Source organism: Trachypithecus francoisi, unplaced genomic scaffold (genome assembly GCF_009764315.1).
Source record: "Trachypithecus francoisi isolate TF-2019V2 unplaced genomic scaffold, Tfra_2.0 Lachesis_group15, whole genome shotgun sequence".
In the NCBI taxonomy this organism is placed as follows: domain Eukaryota; kingdom Metazoa; phylum Chordata; class Mammalia; order Primates; family Cercopithecidae; genus Trachypithecus; species Trachypithecus francoisi.
In genome coordinates, this window is record NW_022681460.1 from 33,482,863 (window position 1) to 33,495,146 (window position 12,284).

The following is a 12,284-nucleotide window of genomic DNA, read 5'->3' on the forward strand; positions in this document are numbered from 1 at the left end:
ATCTTTGAACTCCTGGGCTCAAGCGATCCTCCGGCCTCAGCCTCCTAAGTGGCTGGGACTACAGGGGTGTGTCCTTAAAACTGGCTATGTTTTGTTTTTGTTTCTTAAGGAAGACTAAGAGAGCTGATGTGTTCATAGCTTCTGAAACACAGAACGTATCTAGTAAATGGTGATGATCATTTCATTCCCTTCTAACTCTTCACATATGGGATTCAGCATACATTTTATGTTTTACAAGCAACTCCTGCTGCTTTCTATTAGGTGGCCAGGACCACTTATGTTTGGAGCCTTAGGCATTTTTTAACAGGTTTACTGAGATATGATTAGCATATCATACAATTCATACCTTTAAAGTATACAATTCAATGTTTTTTAGTATATTGACAGAGCTGTGCAACCATCACCACTACCTAATATCAGAACATTTCCATCATCCAAACAAGAAACCCTATACCCAAAGCAGTTACTCTTCATTTCCTTTCCCCTTCAACCCTTGGCAACCACCAATCTACTTTCTGTTTCTATGGATTTTGCTATTCTACACATTTTGTATAAATGGAATCATACATTATGAGGCCTTTTGTGTCTGGCTTCTTTCACTTTACCATATTTTCAGGGTTCACCCTTGATGTAGCAAGTGTCAATACTTCATTCCTTTTTATGGCTGCATAATAATCAATTGTATTCATGTACCACATTCTGTGTATCCATTTATCAGTTGATGGATATTTGGACTGTTTCCACATTTTAGCTATTATGAATAATGCTGCCAAGAACATTTTTGTATGGTTAGACATATTTGGACACGTTTTCAGTTTACTTGGATATATACCTGGAAGTGAAATCGCTGGGTGGGATGGTTAATTTTACGTACTAATTTGACTAGGCCACTATACCAAGACATGTGGTCAAACACGTTTGGATGTCATTACAAAGGTGTTTTTTAGATAAGATTAACATTTACATCAGTAGTCTTTGAATAAAGCAAATTATTCCACGAGGTGGGCCTCATCCAATCAGTTGAAGACCTTAAGAAAAAAGACTTGACCTCTCCCGAGAAGAAGGAATACTGACAGCAGACTCCCTTTGAACTCAAACTGCAACATCAACTCTTCTCTGGGTCTACAGCCTGCTGGCTTACCCTGCAAACTTTGAACTTGCCAGTCTCCTCAATCATGTAAGCCAATTCTTTAAAATAAATCTGTCTCCTTCCTCTCTCTCTATACACACACACATACACACACCCCCTCTATTGGTTCTATTCTCTGAAGAACCCTAACTAATACACTGGGACAAATGATAACTCTGTATTTAACATTTTGAAGAACTGCTAAACTGTTTTCCAAAATGACTGTAGCAGGACAATCCCACCAGCAATGTATAAGCGTTCCAATTTCTCCACATCCTCACCAACACTTACCACTGTCTTTTAGACTTTAACCATCCTAGTGGGGGTAAAGTGGTAACTCATTATAATTTTGATTGCATTTCCCTAATGACTAATGAAGCTGAACATCTTTTCATTCACTTATTGGCCATTTGTATACCTTTTTCTGAGAAATGCATATTTTAATTGTCCATTACTTGTCTGGGTTATCTTTTGAGCACTGAGCTGTAAGAATTCTTTATATATTCTGGATACAAATCCTTTGTCAGATACATGATTTGCAAGTATTTTCTCCCATCTGTGGACCATCTTTTCACTCTTAATGGTTTCCTTTAAGCATGAAGTTTTTAATTTTATGAAGTCCCATTTATCTGATTTTTCTTTCATCTTTTGTACTTGTGGTATTATATCTAAGAATCCACTGCCTAATGCAAGGTCACAAAAATGTATCCCTATATTTTCTTCTAAGAGTTTTAGAATTTTTGCTTATATTTATTTTTCTGATCCATTTTGAGTTAATTTTTGTATACGGTGTAAGGTATAAGTGCAAGTTCATTCTTGTGTGTGTAAATATCCAGTTGTCCTGGCACTATATGATGAAAAGACTATTTTTTCCTCATCAAATTGTTATGGAACCCTTGTTGAAAACTTTGAGCATACATGTACTGTATTGAAGACTACACTGTCTCATAGGATGTTTTGAAAAAAGGAAGTGTGAGTCCTCCAATTTTGTTCCTCTTTTGCAAGATTGTTTTAGCTATTCTGGGTCCCTTGCATTTCCATATGAATCTTAAAATCAGCCTGTCAATTTCTGCAAAAATGCTGCAACTTTGATAGGGATTGTGTTGACTATATAGGTTTGGATAGTTTTGCCATCTTAACAAGTCTTCTGATCTATGAACATTGGATGTCTTTCCATTTATTTATGTTTCCTTAATTTCTTTCCATAGCATTCTGTAGTTTTCAATGTTCAAGTCTTGCACTTCTATTTCTTAAATGTATTCCTGAACATTTAATTATTTTTGATGCTATGTAAATGGAATTGTTTTTGTAATTTCATTTTTCTTGCTAGTGTACAGAAATTGATTTTTGTAGACTGAACTTTCATCCTGCAAAATTGATGATCTTGTTTATTATTCATTCTAATAGGCTTTTTTTGTGTGTGTGTGGTTTATTTTTTCTTTTAATGAACTGCAGTCAAGTATTTTTAAGTATTTTGAATCACAGGAAGATCCTGGCACATAAACCTATGACTTAAACTTTACTATAAATATAAAGAGCTCATACTATTATTTGTCCCCTTCTTGTGGCATTGGGTAATGATCCTGCTTTTGGGTCATAGTCTTGGTGGCATTCCTACTGCCACTGACAGCCCATATAATGATTTGAAAAGTTCCTGGGACTCCAGGATACATGGTGAGACATGAATCTATTTTCCATAGAAGTGGTATTATAAAAAGAGGTCAGGTTTCCAGCCTATCCCTAAAGTCTGTTTAAAGGGGTATCATTCAGTGAAGATGCCACAGGGTCTGGCCTCACCATTCTCGAAGGGAATCTAAAGGGTTTGTTTTGATGGGAAACCACACTCTAAAGGAGTTTTGAATGAAACTTTCAAAAAGTGCCTTCCTGGGCGGGGCGTGGTGGCTCACGCCTGTAATCCCAGCACTTTGGGAGGCCGAGGCCATCAGATCACCTGAGGTCAGGAGTTCAAGACCAGCCTGGCCAACATGGTGAAACCCTATCTCTACTAAAAATACAAACAATTAGCTGGGCATGATGGCGGGTGCCTGTAATCCCAGCTACTCGGGAGGATGAGGCAGGAGAATCATATGAACCCAGGAAGGGGAGGCTGCAGTGAGCTGAGATCGTTTCACTGCACTCCAGCCTGGGCAACAAGAGCGAAACTCCATTTCAAATAATAATAATCAGTTAAGACTTCTTATGGGCTTTTATGTAGACACTTCTGCTAACCTACTTCTTCTTTCTAAGTCAGGGCCGACTCCCAATATACAATACTTTGAGGGGCAGTGGTAGTTATTTTCACAAAATCTGCTAAATTTGACACAATACACAAAATATATATATATATATTTTACCAGACTATATCTTGCTTCAGGTTTAAAAACTGATTTCTAGCCAGCATTCAGAGACCTACTTTGCATCTTGATCCATGAGTCACTGATTTGAGCATGCATTTGCCCAGAATACCCAGGCATGTGAAAGGATCAAAATATCACACTTTGATTGATTTAGAAAGTTATTTTCTACCACCACACAGTCTGAGAGTTTCTATGCTGCATCTGACTAATTGGGGAGGTGTAGGAGCAGAGAGAGCCAGGAGCTGCTGTGTGGAAGACCTTGTCCCTCCTCCCAGGCGCCAAGATCCCAGGGAGTAGCAACCTTGCTCTCCATGGGGAAGTGTGTCTGTGTGATGCTCATCTTAGCATCATCTGGTTATCGGAGTCATCTTTTGAAGAGATCCTGGTATTTCGGTTTGACAAAAATCGAGAAACATTTTAGAAAGAAAATCGGATTTGTGTGTATATGAAGAATATTCCTGAAAAGAAACTCTGTTACGAAACTGAAATCTGGAGACCGCGGTGGTGCTAAGTTGAGTCATCAGTTCCCTTTACACCCTAATAATTGACGGCACTTTGATCACAATGACTGCTCTGGGTGATGCTTTTTTGTTTGCTTTTTAAAGTACTTCCTTGTGTAAACAGGTTGTCTCACTATCGTCTTGAAAACATGTTTACGTTTGGGGGTTCATGGGGAACATCTGTTAGAAACAGATTTCGTGCTTTTCTGTCAACTTAGGGAAGTCTGAATCCTATTTCTTGGTAATACACAAAACCTCTTGAAGAGTTAAATGAAGTTCTACTGGAAAGGGGGCTGACTGGATATTTTGATTGCTCTTCGTATACATATTTAAAAACTTGTCCTGAAAACATCCATTTGAAATAGAAACACGCATGAATTATTGTTCACTTTTTGTAGATGCAGACAATGAAGTGTAGAGAGGTGAAGCGGCCTGGTCAGTGACCGACAAAGTGGCAAAGAGGGGGCCACATGCATCACAGGGACATACTGACCCTTAATCAGCACCAAATAAAATCCGCAGGTATCAAGGGTCCCCTGATATTATTTTCAAAAAGATGTTACAATCCTTCACAACTTTATTGAGATCACTGATTCTGGAGAGGGCAAACGTTAGGGCTGAGTGATGTATCCCCCAAAAGAGCAGTTTCTTTCTCCAGGTCTCAAGTTAGAGATCTAGGTGTGTGTGGAGAGGTGGGGTGTTCAGAGGGAACAGGAACAAAGCATGAAGGAGAGGCTGAACCAGTAAGAGAACTTCAGGCAAAATACTTTACTGAAACCTCAACAATGAGACTGCTCCTGCTGTTTCCAGAAGCGAGGTGCTCCTCTTGGAGGGTGTGCCAACTCGCTCTGGCCCTTGGAGTTGAGGCAGGAGCGGTCTGTGTGTGAAGAGAAAGAACTGCTGTCATGACAAAATGGGAGACGCTGCAGATTTTATTTAAATGCCCACAGGCAGCACAGCCCCTAGACCTAGGCAAGGAAGGACTCTGTTCTCCTTCAGTTAGGCCAGGGAGGCATCGTCCCCCATCTGCCTTATGATCTCTCCCTTAAACTGTTTCAGAATTTCCCACCCAAGGGGCCCCAAGTGAGCTCCCAGGGTCAGTGGATGCTCTTTCCCTCGGTCCTTCCTCCCTTTGGTGATCTACACCACCTGAAGGGTGAGAGAATGGCCAAGGGCAGCTATTTACAGAGATGTGCATGTATCTTGGACATTTGGGCTGGTGTGTCCATGTGCATGTTTCAAGGCCCCTGCAGGATGGGGGACTGGGGGAGTGGGAGGAGAAGGAGCAGGAAAGAAGGAAGCGGGTAGGTGTATGCTGGTTTCCCCCATACCACCATGTTCCCATTTGGAACTCTAAGGACAGTGATAATTCTAAATTTAAACCTGGCCTTCTGAAAGGTCGTTACATCAAGGCAGGAGGACAGAACGTATTTTATACAACCAGTTTGTTACTCTGATTCATAAATTTTAATATGTAAGTGTACGGCATATGAGCTTCAATTGTGCCTTTGTCTGGAGCCCTACAAATACTAGAGCCAGATCTGTCCAGAGCCATGTGGATCAGGGCTGGGAAGCCTTCAGATTGCAGATGTGTAGTTGTGCGTTACACACGCTCCATGTTGCAGACACCGACCCTCTGGATGATAAAGTGGAGGTGGCTGCAAGGCATTTCCAGAATATCAAGGTGTTCACACAACAAAGGTTTCCTTCACTTGTTTTGGGAACACTGTGCTGAAGACAGCTTAGCCAAATATTTCTCTGTTTGGCTGCGGCCAAATACATCAGGGTCTTGCTATGGGCCAACTAAGCAAATCTTAATTTTTACAAAAAATAATTACCTAATACTTTCATCTCTTGTGGTTTCTTTATTCCATACATACTTTGTAATGTGTTTATTACAACTTGGTGTACCAGTGGGAAACAAACCAGCAGCAATTATACATGGCAAGTAAGGACCAAAACATAGGCAGGAAAATAAAAATACCAATGAATGTTAGGCTGAACTGTAAAAAATAATTAAGTAGCTGTACATCAAATGCATAAATATGATTCATTTTTAAAGGCCCACACATATTACACCCACTTTCAGGAGTTTCCCAAAGTAATTTAAAACTATTTGATGTTGCTTCCTGTTTTTCAGTCCTTTTATCTGTTTATGGGGGTGGCAATTCTACTGCTAACCAACTGAACAAGAAGAAAAGTGAAGGATGGGGCCATTTTCCTGGTTTTAGTCATCAAAATCTGCTTTAAAAGACTAAATTTTTAGACCTTAAATTTAAAAACTTGGGGCTCCAAGCTTCAAAGTAATTATTTAAGACTTACCTCACAATACAACTACAGATTGCACCAACAGTTTCTCTTCGAGTTAGTGCGACTCTTGCATCAACTTTGTTTCCTGTTCTCTCCAAAGCTCCTTTCTAAAGCAACTGAGCTTCAGAAGAGGGAAGAAGGAAACAGGGCAGAGGGGCTTGCTGACCTCAGTCTGCATTCAATACATTTTTCTTTTTCTCTTTGAGACAAGGACTGCTAGGAAAGGGCGTTCTCATATTTTAAAGCTGAAGTTTCAAAAAAGCTAGAACATTTCAAAGATATTTATTCCATAAAATTATCCTCAGGTACCAAAAGTAGCTCTGGAGAAGTGGCCACCTCTTTTTATTTGGCCTTCATAGCTCAATATTTTAATCAAGTAGATGGTTAATGTAAAGCAAACCTACACTTTCCATGAAGTAAATAAAGTCATGTGCTGAAAAATGACATTTCAGTTGATACCAGACTGCATATATGATGGTAGTCCCATAAGATTCTAACACCATTTTTTACTGTACCATTTCTATGTTTAGATACACAAATACCTCTTACTGTGTTACAACTGCTTCTAGTATTTGGTAGACTAACATGCTGTACAGGTTTGTGGCCTAGGAGCAGTAGGCTATACCATACAGCCTAGGTGTGCAGTAGGCTATACCATCTAGGTTTGCATTAAGTACACTCTATGATGTTTGCACAATGATGAAACTGCCTAATGACGTACTTCTCAGAACGCATCCTATCGTTAAGTAATGCATGACTGTGCTATTATGAGGTGACAGGCATTTTGGGGATCAGCTAGTTCAATGTGTCAAAGTCTTAACCATCAAGTGGGTGGCACTGATTAAATACTTCAAATGAGAAGAAAGGTACTGCCAAGTCAATTTTGGAGAATTATATGTACCAGATCATTGCACACATCATTACAGGCAAATCTGCCTCCTTGTAGCCTAAAAACACTGGTTTGCCCTACAGGGCAACCAGAGGAAGGGTAACACCTACATACATGGTAGGGAGTAAGCGGTGGCTCTGCCTCCTCTTTCCCCAAGTCTTCTCTCTGTTTCTAGTTCCTTCAAATGTTATTTGACATGGTTTCAGGTTCTCTATCACTGTCTTGGGCCACTGTCCTTCAAAAATATTTAAATTCTAAATTTAAAAATCATAATTTCAATTTAAAACCACATTATAGGCTGGGTGTGGTGGCTCACTCCCATAATCCCAGCACTTTGGGAGGCCGAGGCAGGTGGATCACGAGGTCAAGAGATCGAGACCATCCTGGCCAACATGGTGAAACCCCATCTCTATTAAAAATACAAAAATTAACTGGATGTGGTGGTGTGTGCCTGTAGTCCCAGCTACTTGGGAGGCTGAGGCAGAAGAATCGCTTGAACCCAGGAAGCAGAGGTTGCAGTGAGCTGAGATCATGCCACTACATTCCAGCCTGGCAACAGAGCGAGACTCTGTCTCAAACCAAACCAAAACAAACAAACAAAAAAAACACCCCATGTTATAGCCAATAATACATTTGCCAATCTATCTATCAAATGTGATATCAAATAAAGCACAATTTTACTAGTGATGAGTACACAGAACTATCTTTCACCTTCTTAGTCCTACAATGCAGACCACGATTTCATTAATGTTTTGGGCAGCTACATCACATCACTGGCTAGGATTGAGCTTACAGAAATGAAACCCCCAAGGATTTTTCATATATTCCTATTGTGTTTTATTTCCCACATTCTCTATTTGTGATTTTTTTTTTTTTTTTTTTTTTTTTGTGGGGGTGTGGGATACAACTGTAGGTCTTGGCACCTATTCCTATTATTAAATGTCAACTCACTTGGGTCTCGTCCCTTGTTTCCTTCTTCTTTCTTCTGTCTATTCACTCAGTGGCAAAGGAGCACATGAAAGAGAACTGTGCTCAAGGGAATTTTTTTTTTTATCATGGAACTGTACAAGGCTTACAAAGCAGTGGGCAGTCAGGGTGAAAACTAACTCAGTAAACAATACCCTTTAGGAATTGGCTCAGTGTGTATGCTGTGTCAAATCCTGCTTGGTAAATTCCAAGAGGAAACTCTGAATAAATATTTACCACATCTATTTATTTCTCCTACTGAGAACTATATAAGACAAGAGGATGTTAAATGATGAAACAGATTTCAGGATTTTTGCTCTCCGCTGAGTCCTGCCCATGGGGCGTGAGGACTGATACAAGTCCCAGCCTCATAATGAAACCAGACACAGTTCACTTCCTTTTGTTTCTTAAACCACCCCCTCACCTGGGAGATGTCTTGAAATGACACAGACTTAGTTATGTATCACTAACCTGAGATCTCAAGGGAATGACTGGTATTAATTATCAATAGTAATAATAATATTTAATATACCCTTATGGGAAGGTGGACAGCATGTCCTTGGGATGAAATATAGTCCTGACTAAGCCTACCTGTTCAAGCTGTCAATCCCTATTGTCTCCAAAGGAGAACGGAGACATTTCAACTCCAGAGCCATCCCCTCTTCCAATTGACATAATAAGGAAAGGTCAAGAAGAATCTAGTTAGAGATGAGTGGACTCTGCATTACACTTCCATGGCTTCTTACTGAAAGTGAACTACCAAAGAAATCACAAAGCATTTTTTGTCTAATTCTTCCCTTCTTCCTTCCCAGCTTTGGAAACAGCCTGAGATCAGACAGAGGAGGCCAACTCACAAGCTGATTATCAGGTGGGCTCTTTGCTTACTGCAGCCCTGAGGAACAGAACCAAAAGGCTGGGACGGTGGAGAATGTCTCTCATCACTCTAGACTTAAGCTAGCGAAAAGCAACCAACCACCCAAATACAGAATCTATGCCCTTCTTGTCTTATAGCTTTTGTAACTTTCTTCAATTTTAGTTGTTCCCCAGTTAACCTTTTTATTGAGGACAGAGGGATGACCTGCCCCATTCTTGGGCTTTCTGTTTGCTCTTTCCCCCCCTTAGGAATCAATCACTATTCTTGAGCTCTGGATCCCCATCCCCTCTCTCTCACTTAGGGAATCTGTTCCTGAATTTACCTTCGCTGTCCGTAGGACATCAATTTCTCTCTCCTGGACCATTTCCCTTGGCATATCTTAAATCCCTTCTTGACACCATAGCTTCCTCCAGAACCAATCCCTTTCTCTGCCTCTGTTCTGAAGGAAGACCCTCAAAATAGTTGTCTTTACTTGCTGCCATTATTTCCTCATTTCTCTTTCATTCCTTAACCTGTTGTAGATTTTTTGTCACTCCAGAGAAACTGTTTTTATCAAGGTTAGTGATGATCCCCATCTTGCCAAGTCCATGCTCAACTCTCTATTCTCATCTTACAAGACTTCTCACTATCACTTGACTCAGTCGTCAACTTCCTCCATGAAACCACTTCTTCCTGTGGCTTCAGGGGCACCACACTGTCCTGGCTTCTCATCAGCTTCACCTGTGGCTCCCTCCCAGGAGTTCTCCTCTGCTCCTCCTCCTCTGCTCCCCATCTAAATGCTGGCGTGTCTTGGAGCTCCATCCATGGACTTTCTCTTTCCTCTAACTATACTCACTCCCAGGCCTGTGGTTTTGTCACCTATATGCTGAAGTCTCTCAAATTTATTATATGTTGCCCCTGACCTCTTCCTGAATTTCCATATCCAATTTCCTACTCAGCACCTGAACTTGTATATTCAACATGCATCTCAAGTATAACATGGCCAAAAAAGAATTCTTGTTTCCATCCTCCCTCCAAACCTACTTCTTTCCAGTCTTTTTCATCACAACTGCTTGGGACAAATATCTGAAGATGAATAAAAGAGAATATATAGACTTCCATCTGCCCTGCCTCCATAATACATCTCGAAATTAACCACTTTCTCAGTGTTTAGACATGCTGGTCTGAGGACTCCTTTACACCCTTAAAAATTAATAAAATCCCCAAAGAGTTCTTGATTATGTGGGTTATATCTATTGATATGTGCCATATTAGAAATTAAAATAAAACTTAAAAAAATAGAATTCACTGTATTTGAAAAACAATAAAATCATTGTATATTAACACAAATCACATATTTTATGAAAATTAATACATTTTACAAAACATAAGTGAGAGAAGTAACACTTACATTTTTGCAAATCTAATATCTGGCTTAACAGAGGACTGCTGGATTCTCATATATCTGGTACTGCCTTCAATATGTTGCTCTATGGCGTTTTGATGGAAGGACATGAAGGAAACCTAGCCTCACACAGATACATAGTTGGAAATGGGTGAAGTATTTTCATCATCTTTTGATAACTGTGGATATTCTCTGATTCTACACCAGAAATCAACAAGTGGTAGTTTTTAAAATGTAGAGTCTGAAATGTGGTACCTGAAAATCTGTCAATAAAAACTTTTCTTATTTTGTTAATATTAAAATCTATTTGTCTATCTTGCACTTTGAATGGATTTTTCACCTGTGTATAATTTTATAACATTACACATTTGGTCAACTGGAAATACTTGTTCACTAAGTTCGGAGATCTTTGAGATCTTTTGAATGTTTCACATTTCGTGATCCCACACCAAATTCTCCACATTCATTAACATCACCATCAATCTCATCAGAAAAAGTCCTTCATGTATTGGGAAGTTATCAAGCTTTACAGTGGCAGCTAAGTGTTTTCCAAAATCCTAATTTTGGTTTCAAGCTCAAATTTTGTCATTGGCAACAAATACTGTCAGTTGTTTTTCTTGAAGTATCAGGGCACTTCATTCATTTTTGATAAAAGATCTGTCAAACAAATACCCAAATTGGAGTAACTAGAGTTTGTCTGTTAGTTGTTCTTTTAAGTCATATTGGCATTCCATGAAAAAAGCAGCTAGTTCAGCTTGCGACTCAAACTGCACACGGGTTTTTCCTGGAGATAACCAGTATACTCTGGTATACGGTGGAAGAGCTTATGTGTGCTTCCCATTTTGTCACACAGAATATTAAAAAGATATCACTCAAAAGTTGAGATTTAATAAAAACAGTAGTTGTTACTGCTTCATACAGGATATTCTGAAGTGAAATTGGCATTCTGTTCTATTGTAAGTATGTGCTAGTGAAGAACTAGCAGTTTGGTACCACTATCTTGTTTCATGCTGAGGTACCAGCAGTTTTCCCCACCATTACATTGCACTAGCAGTGCACATGTCAATACTGTGAAAAAGACAAAGAGCATCTTGCTATTACTGTGAAAACAGTTTTAACCTTGCATTCCCCAATAAGATCTTCCGGGCCCCCAGGAACCCACAGATCACACTTTGAAAATTGTGGCACTAGCTTGCCATCTTCTATCCAGGCCACCACCATCTCTTTCCTGGGCTTGCAAAAAAGCCTTCTTGATGGTCTCTCTGATTTTACTTTTGCCTCTGCAGAAGCCCTTCTCCATAGAGCAGCCAGATAAACTTTTAAAAATGCATGTCAGATCACATCGCTCTTCTGCTTAAAACCCAAACTTTAGATGTGCCATTGCTCACAGAATAGCATCTGAGGTGCAGACCCAGGCTGCCCCAATTTCCTCATTCATGCCTCTACTCCTTTTCTTTCCCCTTCTCCAGTCACTTGACCTGTGGATCTCTTTAAACCTATCCTGTGTGCTCCAGCCTGGAAGGATCCTCCCCTAGGTTTTAGCAGGTAGGGTTCTCCTCATTTAGGTCTCATCTCCTGTGTTAGGCATTACTCAACCTGCTCATGCACATCTTCCTATACACTGCCCTCCTCTGGATTACATAGCTCCCTTTATTACCCTGATTGCACTCAGCATTCTCTGAAACGATATTATTCACTAATTTGACAGCTAGTTTGTTGTCTGCATTCCTAAAACAGAAAGTGAGTTTCCACAAGGGTAGGAATCTTGTATCTTGTGTTATGCCGTATTGTTACCATCTAGCACAATACTTGGAACACATCAGGTGATTAATTAGTATTTGCTGAGTGGATGCTTCTGTGAGTCACAATGGGTGG

The 12,284-nt window shown here is 39.9% G+C and overlaps 1 protein-coding gene and 1 long non-coding RNA gene across 3 annotated transcripts in view; one reads left to right on the plus strand and one right to left on the minus strand.

Annotated features, from left to right (window-relative positions):
- BACH2 (BTB domain and CNC homolog 2) overlaps window positions 1-12,284 on the minus strand; it is a 379,921-nt gene that overhangs the window by 175,649 nt on the left and 191,988 nt on the right. The window lies entirely within an intron of this gene.
- LOC117097097 lies at window positions 784-10,671 on the plus strand. Its single transcript, XR_004442813.1, has 3 exons — window positions 784-1,177; window positions 8,964-9,019; window positions 10,447-10,671. It is a non-coding gene; the product is annotated as an uncharacterized LOC117097097 (long non-coding RNA).